At 43.7% G+C, this 18,587-nt stretch overlaps 2 pseudogenes; one reads left to right on the plus strand and one right to left on the minus strand.

Annotated features, from left to right (window-relative positions):
• Positions 1–703: 703 nt before the first annotated feature.
• On the minus strand, positions 704–6,568 carry LOC115319790 (annotated as a pseudogene).
• Positions 6,569–10,364: 3,796 nt separating this feature from the next.
• LOC120845950 lies at positions 10,365–12,391 on the plus strand (annotated as a pseudogene).
• Positions 12,392–18,587: the final 6,196 nt, after the last annotated feature.

The raw sequence follows: 18,587 nt of genomic DNA on the forward strand, positions 1-18,587 counted from the left end.
TAAAAAACTGAGGATGGGGCTTGTTAGGCCGAAGAGTAAAATGCAGAAGGGACACCATACCATAAAATTCCGCAGAAGCACCCACTTTGTTCAGGTGCCCTATTAACATTTTTCAAACTTTGGAATTCTGCAAATTATGTTAAACACCCGATTTGACCGGATAAGTGCCCATGTCTAGATTAACTCTGTTTTCAGTAAAGGTAAGGTGGGCGCACCCGGTATCTTATGGCAATAGAGTGGACTTCACCGCTTTGCATCGAAGTGCTTGTGCTTGGATAAGTGGTTGGCGAGGAGGAGCACCTTGGTTAGTTATATTCGTCACATCAAGAAACAAGGAAGTCTTGTGCATTATTAAGGCGCTGCACGAAGTAGTTCTTGCAAGATTTGGTAGTTGGAACAAGAAACTGTGCCTTTGATGCTTGAAATCTGTATGTCTTGATAAAATAGCAAAGCTAATCCGAGATGTACATACATGTATCTTAATTCAGCACATTAAGGGGGAAAGAAATAACGTTCCGCAAGGAGCCAGATTTTTTTTCCTGCGGTTCTTGAGGTGAATATGAGTATAGGCGGGCTAAAAAGTCTTTGACGAATGCTTAATGTGTTCTCTGCTTAGTTTTTAAACATTTCAAATGTAGTCGGTGGGGAAATATTAGAATATGGATACAGGATCAGTATTTTACGGTACTTCAGTGTCAGAAAACTACCTGCTGCATTCAAGGTGAGGCAGCAACACATTAAAATAAAAGTCTTCTAGCTTCATGCTAACACTGTCCCACTCATCTGCATTTAACCTTATTCGCTCAATTAAGATTAACTTTTTCCCGTACACAACAAAGTCCCCCCCCTGCTGCCCAGCAAGAGCCATTTGCCCGAGGACTTCACATTGATACGGGTGGCTTTTTTTTAAGCTCCGAGCGATACATGTTTAGCGCCGAGCAACCTTTCTCCACTTTGGAGCCGAAATCCGCTTTCTTCAGCTCTTCGACAGTCTTATCATAAAGGGAGGAGGGGCAATTAATCTCTACAATGCCATGTGGAGGGTTTTCACTGGGATCGTGTACGATCCTATCCGGAGATGCTCCGGGCCATGGGACTTCTGGGTTCACTAACAGTCCACATCAACTGACTGTGACTTGATGACGCAGTCCCCTTAAGACGTCCTCATAGTGCCTTGCTGCAACTGGCTCGTTGATGATGCCGTGTCTGAAAAATAATTACAGCTTATAATGGCATATCTACACTGATGAAATGAGCATTTGACCTTTTGTAGCAGGTTATATAGACCATTCCATTAAGAGCTCTCAGGGCGGCGCCATTTTGTTCGACCAGATTACCCTCTCCAGACATCCAGGAAGTTTAGCAGGTTCGGTGGGGTAAAACGAGAAAGAGGGCATTAGCCCGACTCCGCTAGCAGATGACACACCGGGAGGTTGCTGTTCTCCATCTTTGGGCTGTACCTGCGGACTGTACCTAACATTGAACTCTAGCTCGTGGCTGCCGTTGCGAAGTGGTTCGCGTTCTTGGAATATTTATGGCTACTCCAAAGTCAGCCTATAGCTTCCTGTTGTTTGATTTCAGTGAATGATCCACTAGAATGATCTTTGTTCCGTTACTTCAATAGCAGGGGAATCAGCCGGCAGTACTGCCCTCAACCACTGCGTGTATTGCGTCAGGAAAACATGTTTTTATTTATTATTCCAGACTTCCACTCATTGTCGCTAAAGGCCTACAGCAGTACAAACTTTGTACAGTAATAACGCTACAACAACCGGATTTACTTTTTGCCGGAGAGACCGGCCACTCAGACACAGTTTTCCCATTTCTTTTCTTTATTTCCACGCACGTAACAGCGCAAATGGACCGGGTAGTCTTTTTATCGAGCATAGTATTACACGATGACTTGCATGTCGAAATTCACACATCTGCGCTTGATATTTCCAAAATTATGTGATTTTAAACCGAGTTTCAGCACCAGCCGTATGTTAGGTACAGCCCACCCGACGGAGCAGACGACGGCCGAGGTGAGAGGAAGAGAGCATTTTTTCTCTCTCCGCTCTTCCTAGTGGAACGGTCTAAATATTTGTTTAAAGCAATACCTGATCTTTTTGGAGCAGATGCCAACAGCTTTGAGCACATCACTTGAAAATGAGCAAGTTATTGCGTCGCAAAATGAGTTCATTTTTGATAATGACTAAGGGTTGTTCTTATATACAGGAACATGTTACGTGTTACCTTTTGCCATAAGAACAGATAGGGTGCCAAAGGAACACAGGGCGTTCTTTTTAGGGGAAAAAGCTCTAACAATTGTTTTAAGGTTCCATTTACAATGGGTACTAAAAATTGATAAAAAATGAGGCATAGCGTAACACTTCAGTTGGGATAAAGCTTCTCTTTGCTCACACTTTTACAGGAAGTACTTTATTTAGCCTATGTACTAAATAAGTTTAGGAAAATTCCTGCAGAAACCAGTTTGTCTATCAACAAAAATGTGTCCCCCAAGTTTTATGAGCCTACCAAACTTGAGACTTTATTTTTATGGACTGCCAAAACAACCACCCACAAATATTGTGAAAACCTAAACTGATGCAAGTAACACTACTCCTTAGTGGCATTGGAACCAGAGTAAAGTCAAAGTTCGCCGTTCTTTCGATCGACAGCTGCATGGGAACAACCATTGACTGCCATGTATTCAAATATAGACCTGCATTTTTTCCCCATAGCACACACTTTTTTAAAATTGGAAATAAACCTGCCACCAAAAAAACCCACAAAACTAGTAGACCTGGTAGTGTAGTAAAACACAAAACTAGTAGGATAGTACTGACCATAATTACTGAGCCTATCACGCTAACCTAGGTGCTCACACAGGTCAGTCGCTGCACCTAGCACTCGAGAGCAAAGCGGTGAAGCTCGACATGCGCACTAGTGAGAGGCGGCAAGGAGGCGTGCCGCAGATATGATAATTAAGTAAGCTCATCAAGAGTACAAGACCTTGATTCTGGCTTACCACATTGCCAAATTGTTGGATGGCGGTAGCCACCATCCTACAATTTGGCAATGTTTTCTCGCAACTTTTAGCTCCTCACAATGCCGACATCGTCCGGATATTTAGATGATGTCGGCGATCAATCCACCAGCGCATCAACCAACCAGCGTGGTTGATGAGCGATCTAAATACTTCGCATCACATAAATTTAAAGCCCAGCCGCTCCTACGAGCCAATGGGCCCAACCAGCGTCAAAGCGAGACATCATGGCATTCGTCCATCTTCCTGTGCGTAGTCTTTCATTGACTAAACGAACTAAGTGCAGCAGATGTCCCATGACTTGCACTTTTAGTATATGTTCGCAGTTGTCTGTGTTCGAGCCTTCGACTGTACTCTGACCTAAGATCAAACAAACTATACGATGAGTAGAGACGCTTTGAAATACATATTTGTACAATATTTCCTTCCTTCTACTTCTCTAAATATTAGAGTCGACCAATAATATACATAGTTTTTTTTTTCTTGCTTCGCTTATCTCGGCACAGGCGTGGTGCAATTCTTAGCAAAAATGCTACTTTGTTTCAGTCACAGCGCTATAAGGTGCAAATGGTGTAGCACTTCCATCACTGCATCTACGATATTTATCATTATAACCACTACCTTTGAGTATATTTTTCAGTTCAGTACTCGTCTAAAAAAATATGCATCTTACCAATGTGGTGTTTTGCGTGTTTGTTGAAACCCTGCACTGCAACAAATGCTCCACCCCGCCAGAAAAATATTCAGAGCTTGTCGGTGATTGATTGCAATGTACAAGTAATGCATTTTGTGGAGTAGTCCCCCCGAACACAAATTGAAGAGGGCAAGACAGATGCCTCTCGATATTTCCCGCTTTTAAACAACTCACCGCGGTGCAGGAACCTTGGAGAGGTGCTTTGGGACAATCAAGGCATCCAGTCCCGTGTCGGTTCACACTGGCCTTCGGAAGGTTGTGCCAAAGTTTGAAGCCGTCAAACGCATCATGCGCTCCTTACGCCATGTCGGACTCCCTGCTTGCTGCCTTGCATTTCTCTCCAGGTCCCTTGCTTGTTGTGGTGTAAGGCATAGGCTCTAGAATATACAAAAAAAAATCAAATTGTACTGAAATGATGAAGACCTGCAAATTTGTTGGTAGAGAGCTGTTTAGGACCAGCAAAACTGGAGCAACCTTTTTCATCCTCGTATTTTCCTCAACTTGCAACTGAAAAGTAGTCAACAAAGATAAATACTTTTTTGTCTTGGTCTGCTCTGTTACAGGCTCATCCACAACTGAACGACCAACGTGGTTGAAGTCTGAGTGCAAAAGAATCCAGAGCCGTCTGTATGAATGTACTGCACCTCGGCAGTCAACAGTGTTGTTGTCTGCAAGCTCAAGCTGCAGACACTAGCCTAGCACTGGTGGATGTCAAGCTGTGGCTCACTGAAATACACGGCCACGTGTACCCCCTATACAGACTCACTTCAATCACGCTGACTGTTCAGTTATTGATGACGAAAACAACCGAGTAAATTGGAAGAAGAACTAGGCTTATTTTTGACAGTCGTTTCCTTGAATGCATCCGGGGCACTTAGGGCGTTCCAATTTCGGGAAGTGTCAGGAACCAAAACAGAAAGTTTTTGTGTTGATATTGCCATAAGGGAGACTTTTTCAACTCACTGTGTTTCCTTTCCATGTTTTGAAACACTACGAGGAACTTGTGTTCATCAGTGCTTCACTGATTGAACGCGAGTCCGAAGGCTGACACACTATTCGGCTTCATCCGACGAATGTTGCGTCAGAAATTTAAAAATTATTTGTTGTCCCTTGAAGTGGACACCTATACCTGTACAATCTCCTGCCCCCATATTTGGAGACAACACCAAAGCTATGGGTTTTTGTGCGTTCGACCCGTTGAGCACCGGTCAAATGAAAAACCACAAAATGTTGTCCCAGATTGTGTATTTACCGTTATCTACTGTGACAATATAATTAGTCACCTCCAAGATATCACTGCCCAGGAATGAAGTAGGGGTGTCCCATTATTCCCTTGTTCCGAAGAACCAACAGTCCTCCGGTAACACGTACGGGTGGCTTCCGTGGCGGGGGATGTTTGTCACGACGGACAGTCCATGGGGAAAGATGGGCTGCTGGTAAGACAGCGGTGCTGCGGCCAGTGCCGGGCCGAACTTTGTGTTTTCGAAAGGACCATCCTGCTGCTGCAGCAAAGCCTCGCCGAAGTTGCTGCAGTTGCCTAGGCCGAGGAGAGCTTGTCCCAACTTCATTGTTGGTTCGTTTTGCTGTACCTTGGTTCGTACAGTCACCCTACTGTCATAGAGCCGTGATAGCAGTGGCATGTTGAGTCTGCCCTCTCTTACGCTTCGCCAGTCAACGGCCTGGATTGAGGTGCCGTGGATTTGTGGACCTCGGGGAACCCTCCACTGCTGCGGTAGGTCGATGCAAGAAAGTTCAGCTGGTGCCTCGCTGAAGCCCATATATTGTAAAAGGGCTACCGTGTGGAGAAGAGCCGTAAGGTGGTTACAAGCCACGCTTCCCGCAGGACATTCGCAGTTGCCGTCCAAAAGCTGGCCTTGCTTGTCGACTGTTGCCATAATTGTATAGGGATGATGCGTCTTCTTCTTGATTCTGTAGCAAGTTCCCTTTATGAAGAGAGTTCCTCCGCTGAATGGATTGAAAAAGAGATAAATATGTTTCACATGCTCAAAAACTTACCAACTGCTGCAGTTATGAAGTGGGCGTGCATGTTTTATCCACACATAGAAATGAGCCACCACAAAGAAACTGCAAGACTATCTTGCAGTTTCTGCAAGGTGCTCTTGCAACAGAACCAGCCCGCTGGAAGAGTTCCAACAAGTAAACAAGCCCTGTATTTTCGCATCGGCAGGCGTCACAGATCGTTACTGCGAAAGGAATTTAGGTGCTGCCTATGGTGCATAACCACAGATTTCTTTTGTGCAGACAACATCCGCACCATGTTGTGCAGAAAGCAAGGAGTCCTCTGCACAAGCTCGGAACGCTTCCTCCCCTCTCGAGGGTATTCGCTCCTTCCGCGAATTCAAAACACTCAGTGATTAGGCGCCCTTCCTAGCTAGAAGAACGTGCTTGCAGCGCCTTTCGCAACCATGTAACAAAGTGTTATACCGGCTGTGGTCGCCAAAGCCTGAAGGCTTCCCAACGGGTATTTCAGAGCATAGACGGTTCTCGAGTTGCCCAAGGGTAGACCGCATGTAAGCGATTTAGCGTGCGGCGAGACAAGCAACGACGACCGCCGGAGATTTTCGCTCGTCGCACCGCTTTGACACAGCTTTAAGACACAAGGCAGACATCAAACAAAAGCACACTTGCCTTTTTCGCGCGTAGTTCGCTTTTAGTGACGTTGGCACCACATAAGCTTCGACGAGGAAGTTGTAGCTCCATTCCATGCACCGGTCCGTGCCCGACCGGCGTCGGTAAAACGTTTCAACTTCGCTGTCATTTATCGGAGGCAGTTGCGACAGGTCGTTGACCCAACCAGTGATAGGGAAAACGCCGGCGCAGGCCATGATGCACACCAGGACCTGGTAGCACCGATAGCACAACGCGTATGTGACTGAAATACGAAAAGTACGACAACGAAGGAGCGGCACGCCGAACGTACCGAACGCGACGAACGCTGTCTGATGGCGGCGGTCGCCGAGTGTTGCTAGATCTTTTTCTTTTGCTGCCCAGATTTTTTTCAGTGTTGGCGAACTTTCGAAAGGGGTCTATGACGGCGAACCAGGCCAATTTCAGGCCAAGAACTTCGTGGACGGAGGGAGAGGTGAATAACCAAAACCCGATGCCACTCAACGGCTTTGGGGCACACGTCAGCCACGCACGGACACAATGAGCAAGTGTCCTTTCCGCCGAACTTGCCTAATGGGTATGACTCACGCTGCCCGGAGTGCAACCGAGGCACTCCCTCTCGGAGCGCGCCAGCCGTCATAGCTGAGCCAAGCCCACCCGTGACTTTCGAAGTGAACGCTGGTCCGACGAGACAAGAGGGCTATTGTTGGCCCTCGGGCAAGCGTGTTATATTTTTGCGAAATAAACACGTCAGTATCCGGACACAAGGAGCCTTCTTTGTGTTTCTAAGTGGCACACCCAAAATGGAAACCCACCAGTCAGAGCGGAAGGAGTTTTCGAGTATTCTTTGACATGACTATGAGTGGCAGTTCCTTCACAATCATCCTTAGCACACTATACTGGTGCTCGAGAGACGTTGAACCAGTAGATACATTAGCTTTTAACGCAGAGTGTGTTTATTGTCTTGAGTGTGACGAATAGCGTTAAGGCCCGTTCACACTCTTGCAACCGAGTACGACCGAGAGAGACCAGACCGGTTTTTTAGCCTCATGCGACCTCTTAGGACCGGATGCGCTACAGCGGAGTTGGTCCTAAGAAGCAGTTTTGGAGGTAACGCGTTACTAGTAACGACGTTACTGGTAACGCGTTACATTTTTCGCTAACGCAGTAACGTACTCGTTAGTATTCTGGATGACTAACGAGTAAAGTATTTTCTTTACTTTTTTACGGTATCGGCTGTCAAATTTCGTTACTCGCTACTCGTTACTTTTGACCAAAACTGGTGAATTCCTGCACGAGCTTATCTCAAAATCCTGCACCAGCTTATCGCTGCACAGAATCAGCATCCCTCACAGTAAAGTTAAAAAAAAAAAAGACTCACTTCTCGAAGGCGAGAAAAACCTGCGGCTACCAGCTAATTCCATACATCCTTTTTTTTTTCATAGTGTCACCACCCACTAGGCGTTACAGTCTCCTCCCCTCCCTCCTCTCCCCCCCTCCTGCTTTGTGCAGCAGAAGTGGACGGCGGGGGGGGGGGGGGGGAAGCCTTGGAAAGACATCTGTTTACAACAGTGGACAACTCGTGGCGAAACGATTTGCTCATTTCTCTAGTTAAAAAAAAAAAAAAAGAAACATTTCTTGTGGAATATTTTTACCCTCGCTCTCCCCCTCGCTGCCTGAAAGTTCCTGACCCACTTTTGTACACAGAAGAATCTTTCGCTTGATTAGTCTTTAATTCCCTAAGGTCATGATAAAAAAAATGAAAAAAAAAGTTTTAAACCTGGAAAAAAAATTTACAAACACGAAACCTGTTTTTTTTTTTTTTTTTTCTCGCAGAAGAATTAAAAGGTACTGCGGGTAAGAGGCAGCAAGTGATTATAGCCAGTGTGCTGGTAACCGGTGTCCTCTTCTAGACAGTGAAGTAAATCAGTCTCTGGTAATAGTATGAACCGGACTGTTACTAAAACCGGCGTACAGATGAGGGGTGTTGGTTGGCTCATTGTGTTCCAGCAGTCCTCGTTCGCATGCTGTAGTTTATAAAAGCCGATTGACTAACATCTCCGACTCATTCTGCGCGTGAGATGGGCATGAATAACGAAAGTCCGTCGCCATGGCCAGCAGGTCTGAATGAAATGTATCAACTAAAGGAGACAGAATCAGGTAATTTACAGTTTCAATGCCTAATCTGCATGCTGAAAATTAAGCTGCTTCGCGCATCAAAACACTGTGAAACCGCTGTGTAAATTTTTATCTTTATCCAAGCTTGTTAAGGAGGCTTATCATACATCTCTGCCAAACATATGTACTCGAACAGAAAAGTAACGTTAAAGTAACGTAAAAGTAACGTTCGTTATTTTTGGAAAGTAACGGTAACGGTATATCGTTACGTTTGTAAAAGAGTAACGTAGCTCGATAGCGCGTTACTTTTTACCAAACTAACGAGTAACGCTATTTCGTTACTTTTTCCGGTAACGGGCACAACACTGCTAAGAAGTCGCAAGAGGCTTAAAAACCGGTCTGGTCTCTCTCGATTGTCCTCGGTTGCAAGAGTGTGAACGGACCTTTACACGCTGGCCAAGACAATGTAAATTGTGCATAGCCCGTAGCAGCCAATGCATAAACATACACAACATGTAGGAGGCATGATTAGTTACATTAAATCATAACTATAAAACAAACAACCTGAACTAGTGCTTCGTCAGGGGCCTCAAGGCGAGTCAATTCAAGAACCAGCGATCCGCTGTTCCACACCTTTGCTTGGCACCATATGTAGGAGATAATCTACAGCGCAACGGGACGAAGTATGATGAACAAAAAGTAAGGGCGCAAACGAGCTGGTGTACATTGCACATGGTTGAAAAAAACCCGAGACTGCGGGTAAACGACACACAGAGACTTTTTAGTGCTGTGTCGTTTACCCGCAGTCTCGGGGTTTTTTCAACCATGTGCGAAGTATGACTTAGTATCGTTGCTGTATGACTTGGTCCCGTCCCGCAGACAGTCGCAGTAGCACACGACTGTTCACGATGAGTGGTAAGTAGTGCAGCATACTTGGTTCAGCATTTTGTGTGCGCAGGCAACCATCGGAGGCGAGATATACAAAGTCCAGCATACTTAGTCCGCAGTCGACTGTCGTAGGCGAGTCATACTTAGTCCAGTATATTTGGTCAGCAGGCTACATTCGTTTGCAGGGAATACTTAGTCCAGCATACTTAGTCACGGGAAAACTTTGGTGCCGATTCATACTTAGTCCATCATTCCTAGTCCGGGGTACGGGCCGTTCGTCGAAAGACATTTCGTAATAGGGCAACTCGTCGCAGGGCCGTTCGTCGCACAGGGCAATTCGTCATAGGGCAACTCGTCACTACGACACCTTGTCGCAAAACGGGAGTTTTGAAATAGTGCTTTGTCTATACGGAACGAAAAGCGTCGCCAAAGGTATTATAACCCGACGCTTTTGTTTGGTGCTTGTTTGTTTCTCTTGTTTGGTTCTAAGTTGATAAACATCTTAGTTAACCTTGGAAGCTCAATGTATAATGCTTTGAGGATTACTTTCTTATCCACCTTCGAGTTCACAGTCTTTCTCTGGTTCCCCTGCTGACAAAGGTTTCCATTCAGTTTAGCTTAGAGGGTTTCGAAGAAGGATCTGGAAATGCGGCGCTTTGCCTATACGGAACGAAAAGCGTCGCCGAAGGTATTATAAACCGACGCTATTCTTAGCATTAACCTATTTTTAAGTGTTCGGCAGCTTTGTTATTCAGCTTTTGTGTAGTATCCTGTTTAGAAAGATTAGTCTCCTGTTTGGTTTTAAGTTGATAAACATTTTAGTTAACCTTGGAAGCACAATGTATAATGCTTTGAGGATTACTTTGTTATCCACCTTCGAGTTCACAGTCTTTGTCTGGTTCCCCTAGTGACAAAGGTTTTCATTCAGCTTAGCTTACAGGGTTTCGAAGAAGGATCTGGAAATGCGGCTTCCAGTGACTCATTTATGAATCGGCGGACTGCTATAACATGTTTGGGTTCCCGTCAATCTTTAAAGTCGCCATGGAAGTCATCCAGACGGAGAGAGGTGGGGAGATGCTACTTTTTCGGGGATTTTCCTACACCGCGAACCGAAGAACTGAATCCAGTGTATACTGGATATGCCGGAAACGCGAGAGTTGCAAAGCAAAAATAACAACCGATTTTTCCAAACTTCAAATTTAGAAAGCGACCAACGACCACAGCCACGCTCCAGAACCGACGAAAATCAACTGTCTGAAGGTTCGATCAAAAACGAGTGCAGGTGCAAACGCATAAGATTTACGTCGCTCTTCGTGATAGTTCTGATGATAAACTTCATTTGATAACATATGTAATTTATTTTCAGTGGAAGGACGTGACCAAGCTCAGCATATTCTCTTGGACGCGGCTGCAAGTGTCACCGACAGTACTGCGTCACAACTGCCATCTACGTCAACTCTACGTCGAACCTTTCGAAAACATAGGCAACGGGCAACGTTTAATTATGTCCTCCCACCCTGCCGAGAGGACATCAAGCTCCCAAGAAAGTACACGGTGCGGACATAAAACATTATGGGGTTGATTTACATGCCACATAACATTACCAATATGCGGTTGATTTACATGCCATATTTGCTGTAGGAGAACTGCAAGGAAGAGCCGTTCCTCTTGCACCACAGTGGCGAGGGCGACGTCAACCGGCTCATCCTATTTGCAACACAACGCAACCTGGAGTGTTTCGGAGGTGCAAGCGCCTGGTTTTGTGATGGCACGTTCCAGGTGGTGCCCTCCCTGTTCTATCAACTGTACACCATACATGCGCTGAAGAACGGGATCACCGTGCCCATGGTGTACGGTTTACTTCCAAACAAAGCTGAGTCGACATACCGCAGGTAAGTTCCAATTATAATGTTGCCCTATTAGGTGTTATCTCAAGGTATTGCCAATGGCTGTGGAAACTCTACTACTTTTTCAGCTTACCAGGTTCTTCACAGCCGTGATTGACAAACTTGGACCTTGCGCCGCACGGACCCTGTACACGGACTTCGAAATGGCCGCTATCAACGCCGCTCGTGACACTATTTCAGAGGTCCAAATTCAAGGATGCTTTTTCCATCTCGCCCAGTCCGTTTATCGGAAGCTTTGCGCCTTGGGTTTTCACGCGCGTTACGCCACGGACGAGACATTTGCAGTAAAGGTTAGTCTCTTTTGGCCTGTAGAGTGTTGTTTCCCGTTCTGTATATATTGCTTATCAGTTTGTGTAGAGTTTCAAACCATTTTCCTTTTATTCCAGATGAAAATGCTCCCGCTTTGGCATTTCTGCCTGTTGGGAACATTCTGAAGCTTTTCAGGAGATCATGGAAACATTTCCCCCTGAGGCGATTCAAGTAGTGGACTACATTGAGGATGTTTACATCGGCCGACCGCGACGAAACGGGATCTGCTCCGCCCAGTTCCCTCCGAAAATGTGGTCCGTGCATGAGGCGACGATGGGTGGAATGCCGCGGACCAACAACAGTGTGAAGGCATGGCACTACGGGCTGCAGGTAATTCCTTTTATTGCCTTATTCATGCCACACGCGCAGTCGTCTGTATGACTAAAGAGACGTTTGCGCGCACGAAAAAAGGCAAGCACACGAACGTCCGGACGGGCAAGCGCACCCCGCCCTGACCTCTTTGTGCTTGTCTTCTTTCGTGCGCGCAACCGTCCTTTAGACAAACATGCAGCAACTAGCCCAACAAGTTTTATCGGACAGTTACTATCTCGTGCTTATTTATAAAGTCCTCGATTTCATTTTTTGCAGAGCAAATTAAGTTCTGCTTCACTTAATCTCTAAGCGTTCCTGGAGTCACTAAAAAAGGAGCAAGCTATGACGGAGCTGAAGCTCAGCCAACCTGCAAGCGGGGTCGTTTCCACAAGGGTGTCGCGGAAGCGGGCCGGACACGACAGGCGACTTCGGGCCATCCATCATAGCTATGACGGGACAAACTACTTGGATGTCGTCGAAGCATGTGCCAGAAGTATCTCTTTGTAAACACTCCTAAAGTGTTATCATTAATAAAACACTTGTATTTACGCACCTGAATGAATACTCCCTTCTTATCAGTCACTAGGAGTGGTGCCAAGGTTGTGGTGGTTAAGACATTATTACGCAGTGCCTATAAAAATTAGTACAAACTATGTTCAAGGCTGCGGGAAAAAATAAGTAAATAAAGGAAGAGGCTCACTAGTAATTGCACTCACCTAAAAAACTATGCTCAATAAGCAACAAAACCCATAATAAATTATCAGAAAGAGTATTTCACGAATTGTCATAGTGACGAACCGCCCTATGACGAATTGCCCTATGTCACGAATAGCCCCGCTACCTGTTGTCGTGCGACGAATTGTCATTCGGCGAACGATCCTACACCCTCCTAGTCTCCTAGTCCACAGACGATGGTAGCTGACGTGGTATACTTACAGTCCATCCGACTTAGCCTGCAGACGGAAATCGGCGGTACTTCATACTTAGTCCAGCAAACTTGTTCCGAAGGCGACCGTCGCCGGCGAGCCATACTTAGCTCAACAAAATTATACTTAGATACGTTCGACGCCAATGCCACTATCAACACTTTCAAGATAAGGAAGCCTAAAAGCCTAAGTGGAGAAGTTTCCTGCGCCTCTAAATGTTGCGAACGTAGGGCGCAGATTGGACACCGGTGTCAGCGTTCGGCTGGGGCTCGAGTTCTCACTGACTTTACGCGTAGACCGCCCGAAGGCTGACACAGCGCTTGTGTTTAGTCTGCGCCCTCTTTTGCCAAGCAGACATTTTTTTACGAATAAAACATAATGATGGTTGACGTAGACTTCATATTATGTGCTTGAGAAGAGAGTGAAACTCGTGAGTGGGGCCATAGCGCGGCTTACTCAGATCTCTGCCCCTCGCTGCCCGTGGCATCAGCGAACGTCTATCTGGAGAACACCGGAGTAAACTGCAGTCGGTTCGTGCTCCGGGCGGTTTTGAACGGCACCAAGAAAGGTACACATGGCAAACGTGCGTTTACACTTTCTTGTTTTAACCAATGTTCCAATTAATTGTTCTTATGAGTGTCCTGTCTTTTTTTTTCGATTACTTATATTGAAATATTGGAAACCTTTTCTTATTCACCAACGTCTCAACCGAGGCTTGACCCCTTCAGAATTAAAGGAAGAAGAATATCGAGCCAAACCATACTTATTATTTAATTATCACCTTACTGGTACCAAGTTTGCTAAAACTCTAGAATACCAGACAACGGCTGCAACGACGAAGCTCTGCTCTATCTTCGAAGTATATGGTACTTCCATTGCTTCGCTGAAGAAGCTCAATGCAGAGCATGAAGCATTCGTGAGGCACAATATGGCACTCCCATCGAGTGTCTCAGCTCAGTCGACATATCGAGTAAGAAATGACGCAAAATGTTTCAGAGACTTTCGAGAGCCAGCTTTGGCTCAAAATACCCAAGGTCAATAAATAGAACAGGTGGAAGTAATAAGAACTTGAAAACCTTCTTCCCTTTGTTTTTTACCTGAGGACAATAATGTTGCAAGTAACGCCACGAAAGTAATGGATCACTTTTTGGGGTAACGGCCACTTACTTTCATAGGAGGGTAGATGTAATTCTAAAAAAATTACAGTTTAGCCTCGAGTAATTGTAAATGTAATTCCTTACTATTTTCAGTAACGTGTACAAGTCTGAACGTAATGAAGGTTGTACGGCCCTTGGATTTTTCTTTTGGAGCGCTAGGGATTTTTAATTAAATCCAGAAATATGACCGTTTGGCTGTTTTTAGCGCATTTTGAGGCATTTTTGAAGATACAATTATTTATAAGACAAACGTGACAAAACGCTTGGCCGTACGTTCTAGGGGTGCCTCTGTCGACGCTACTGGGCTCCGCAAGACTTGTGAAAGTGCTTCAATTCTAAAATAAATACACATTGATTACCACAAGGCATTAAAATCGTGTATATATCTCCTGCACGAGCCTGGCCTTACCGACAACCTTTACATAAATAATTACTTTCAAGTTGAGTCGACAAAAGCGCGCCACCTCTTTTACTTCCTTTAGCAGTAAGCTTCGTGTTCGCAGGAGCCAGAAGAAGGCACAAAAATATTTTGCAAAGCCCTGATTTTCTTTTGTACAAAACCGCCTTCCTCCCACAGCCACTAAAAACTTAAAAAAAAAACCCGCCGGGCTCCGCGTGTTCCGTGCATCTCATTATCGCTCCACAGCCAATTAGATTGCGGTCTTAGCCGAAAAGGACGCCGAACAACCTATTACCAGACAAGATGTTTGAACAAAGATGCCATACCCCTCGTTGCTTAATCAGTTAGTGACTCTAAATAATCTACTTTAATGGTCGCACGCTACCTCATATAAGCCCGAATTTAAAACGCGTTACACTGCTGATTAATATTAAATAATTATAATTGCTGGGCCGCGTGCGCTCTGACGCTATTTATATTCATCATTGCATAATAAGCTAAAGAATTAGAAGAAATGAAAACACTAGATTAATTTGCAGCGGAATGAAATAGGCAACTCCAACTACGATCATTAATTTCATGTAACGCTGGAAAGCAATACCAAATTCCTTGGTCCGCTTTTTTGTTCTTGTTGTCGCTGCTGAGGATTTCGATGGCTAATTTTAGTTCTCCAAAATAGTGTTTGCGCACGCGCAATAAATGTATATCTATATACTAATTATTAATTCCACTCTACTCTTTTTTCCTAAAGTTACAGGAGCTTCCTCAGTACACCGTGTTCTTTAAGCTTGGAAATATATTCAGCTATACATTTTTATATTGAATTTTAGATTTCAGAAAATACGACCTCAGAAAGTCAATTGTGCTCCTTCGGTGTTCCTGTAAGCTTTCGAGGCCAAGGTGGTCCGAACTACAAATGAAATGCGAGGAACAGTGTCATACGTTTACCTACTTGACAAATTGAGGGAAAATAAACCTGGTCGGGATCGCAGACACAAAAAAGGCCGTATAATGTGGTCCTGCTCATATTGTCTGTCGAGATACTTCACAAAGTCTATAATAAAAAAGTGTAATTTACAACTAGAGTAAGACAATACAAATAATATAAAAAAACATTTATTTTAGTAATTATTAGGAAACGATTAAGGGTCTGGTCAATGCATAAAACATTATAACAGCTCACAATTTATAATAAGCTACGGCTTTGAGGATGCCTGCCAGGAAAGTTTGAGAATACCTAAGCTGTTGCTTGACATTATCATATTTTATTCATATAACTTAATCTTATGCCTGTGGGCTTGATGACTGCTACCAGCGTATATACTGTCGGACAAAATAAAACACAATATTTACCAATTATATATCCACAATACCATACGAAATATTGGAACTTTAGTAGCGACCTCGTGTCACAGGACACCGACGCATTTAAAAATCATTGTCTTCCCAAGTTTCAACAGGCACTGCGTCAAAATGTTTTTAGAAGAATGTAATGTGGGAAAGAAAAATTGCTCAAGTGTTCTTGCGGACAACTTAGTGAAGAGTACGTCTCACTAAAAACAGCTCAATACTAGAGTTAGCTATTATGACTTTCGACATGTACACTTTCGCCCAGAACAGATATCTACCTCTTTAACGTCACGTAGCTTAAGAAAGACTCAATTGTTTTATACATTGAACTTACTTAACCATAACACAGTCTTAAAAAATGGTCACGGATAGTTTTTGTTTTTTATGTGGCAATATTCTGAACTATTTGGAGTGACGTTTATTCTAGGAGAACCCACAAGAAACGCCGAGACAGCTACCACTAAAAGGCCTAGTTCCACTTCTCTCTAGATTCAAAAAAGTCCTAAGCACCTAGGTTCAAATTAGACCGTTGGAACTCAATTACATAACAAGAAAACAGGAAAGAACGACGGAAAAATAAAATATTAGTCCGCAGAAGCACCGATAAACAACTGACCTTTTATTTTAAGATATCGTCTCTGCGCCAACCCTTGTCGAAGCAAACACTCATAGCGAGAAGTAAAAAATCATCATGTGCGTATATCCTACGTATTTTTGTAAGTAAACGAATTGACGCCTAGCTAAAAAAACTGCGGAGGCCCTGCCTTTATTGCACATTCCTGTAGCATCCTTTACGATATTTTACTTCGACAGCTCAGAATGAGCCATCTGTTGATGAGGCATTAAGACAATGAAAGTCTGAACAGTGGAAAGGTCCGTGGACTCCAGAAGTCGATGGCAAAGGCGATTGACGTTCACATATTCATTTCTTTTGTTCGAGAATAAATCTCACGCATATCCTGTACCCTCCCGCACGTCAACGAGATTTTGTAAACTGCACGAACAATAAATTTCACATGCCAATGATTCGCTGCACCTAGGTGCCTAATATGCGTCCGCTTCTTCGGTAATTTGAAAAAAAAGTAGATAGGCTTAGCGTTCGAAGTTCGAACCAAAACGAACTAAATATATTGCTTTAGGGAAAAAGACATCACTTTATTTAGAGTCGAAACAAAAAAAAGATCTTAATTTACAAAGTCATCATTACTAAAAAAATAAAAACGTATAAAAATGGGGTGTTTAGGGGTACCATAGTGAATGAGGGGTGTTTGACGCAACACTGGCCTAGGTTTTGTCCTTTTCGTGTAACCCATAAGCTTGGACTGTTGTCCGGGTTGGTTCAAGATCTCCTTCTTGCATACAATCGCGCTATGACATTCGACTTCACGGGAAGAATATAATTACATTGACATGGTTCGCGCTACACAACCAGACTCTGCATGGCTGTTCAAAGGTGAACTTGTCATTGTCGTTGTAATGAATGTCCAATGCTATCAACACGTTCAAAAACTGTAGTTTCAGTTTTACCATTATTCTCTAAAAATAAATCTTTTAAGACCGAAAAAAAGTAAGAGCTTGTAATTCAGAAACGCCTACTATGCTTACAACAGTCGTGATTTAAAAATGTAAATGAGGTTTGCGGAAAGCAAGAACAACAGCTCCACTCAAAGGAGGTCCTCATTAGAAGCACTCATGAGCCCGAACTAGCGCATTCATAGCGTTGGTTTCAACGGAAGAATCAAACCAGTCCAGCTTTCTGATTGGCAGACGTAAGTTGCATACGTGTCAAATGTGTAAGGCATGAGAAAGACAAAATAGTCATAGAGTTAATATAATAAACTAGCGAGAAACGATCCATACATTGCGGCCGCTTCGAAGCGCCGGGGCATGGAGCGGTGATGGCTGTTCCCATCGGTGGTTTCGATGGGTCCAGATCACTGGCAACGCATTATTATATAAAGAATCGGTTAAAGAAATCACTTGCAATGTCTATATTTCTCGCTTTCTAGCTTTATTATGTACTAACTCAGTGAAAGCACAGGCGTCGCACCATGTATAAAAAAAGTATTGTAGCTGACACCGAAATTCAAGCTCTCTAGAAGAAAAAAAAACATCTCATAAAGTATCATATTTCTGGAGCTCCTATTTGGAGTAATGGTGGCCTTCAATGTTTGTATTTTAATGTAAGATAGGTATAATATTATATAATTAGGGGCCCACCTAAATTTGTGTGGTACGCAACCGTTTTTTTTTACAATGTATTGTCTTAACTATACCAGATTTATGTAGACTCCAGAAACTTATGGCGTGATATCAGCAGAAATAAAGTCAGTTTCCCTTCACAAACAAATAATTTTCTTGGAGTACAGAGCCTTGTTTTTTCCAAATTATATTTTTTTGGTAAATATCCAAGACATGAAGAAAATTACACGTGTCCTCTGGTAGGGAATGACCGGGATGCCGTCTCGCCATAGCTTAATTTTGCTATTGGCAGGGCTTTTACGGCTTCGGCGTTTTCGCTGAACCTTGCTATGGTTCCGTCTAGCATAACAAAGGTTTTAAACCAAGAATTTTGTACGTACTTTTATTTTCTTTCAGACTGCGCTAAGTTTCGTTTTATTTGAGCACTTTATGAAATCCTGAGTTGATAGAAGAAGAAAAAGGGGCTTATTTAGGATATATGACTCTCAGAATAACATTATCCTTTTTTTTTATTAATCACATTTTTGTAATGTAATGCCCGTAACGAGTTAGATGATGTCTTTGTGAAAACGACAAGCCAATGACCAACATATAGTGCATTTTATTGTTATGTATATTTAATACTATTTAGAAGCAAATTCAAGTCACATTTGAATAATTTAAATGCC

This window comes from Ixodes scapularis, unplaced genomic scaffold (genome assembly GCF_016920785.2).
Source record: "Ixodes scapularis isolate PalLabHiFi unplaced genomic scaffold, ASM1692078v2 PGA_scaffold10__122_contigs__length_95168666, whole genome shotgun sequence".
NCBI classification, from domain to species: Eukaryota; Metazoa; Arthropoda; class Arachnida; order Ixodida; family Ixodidae; genus Ixodes; species Ixodes scapularis.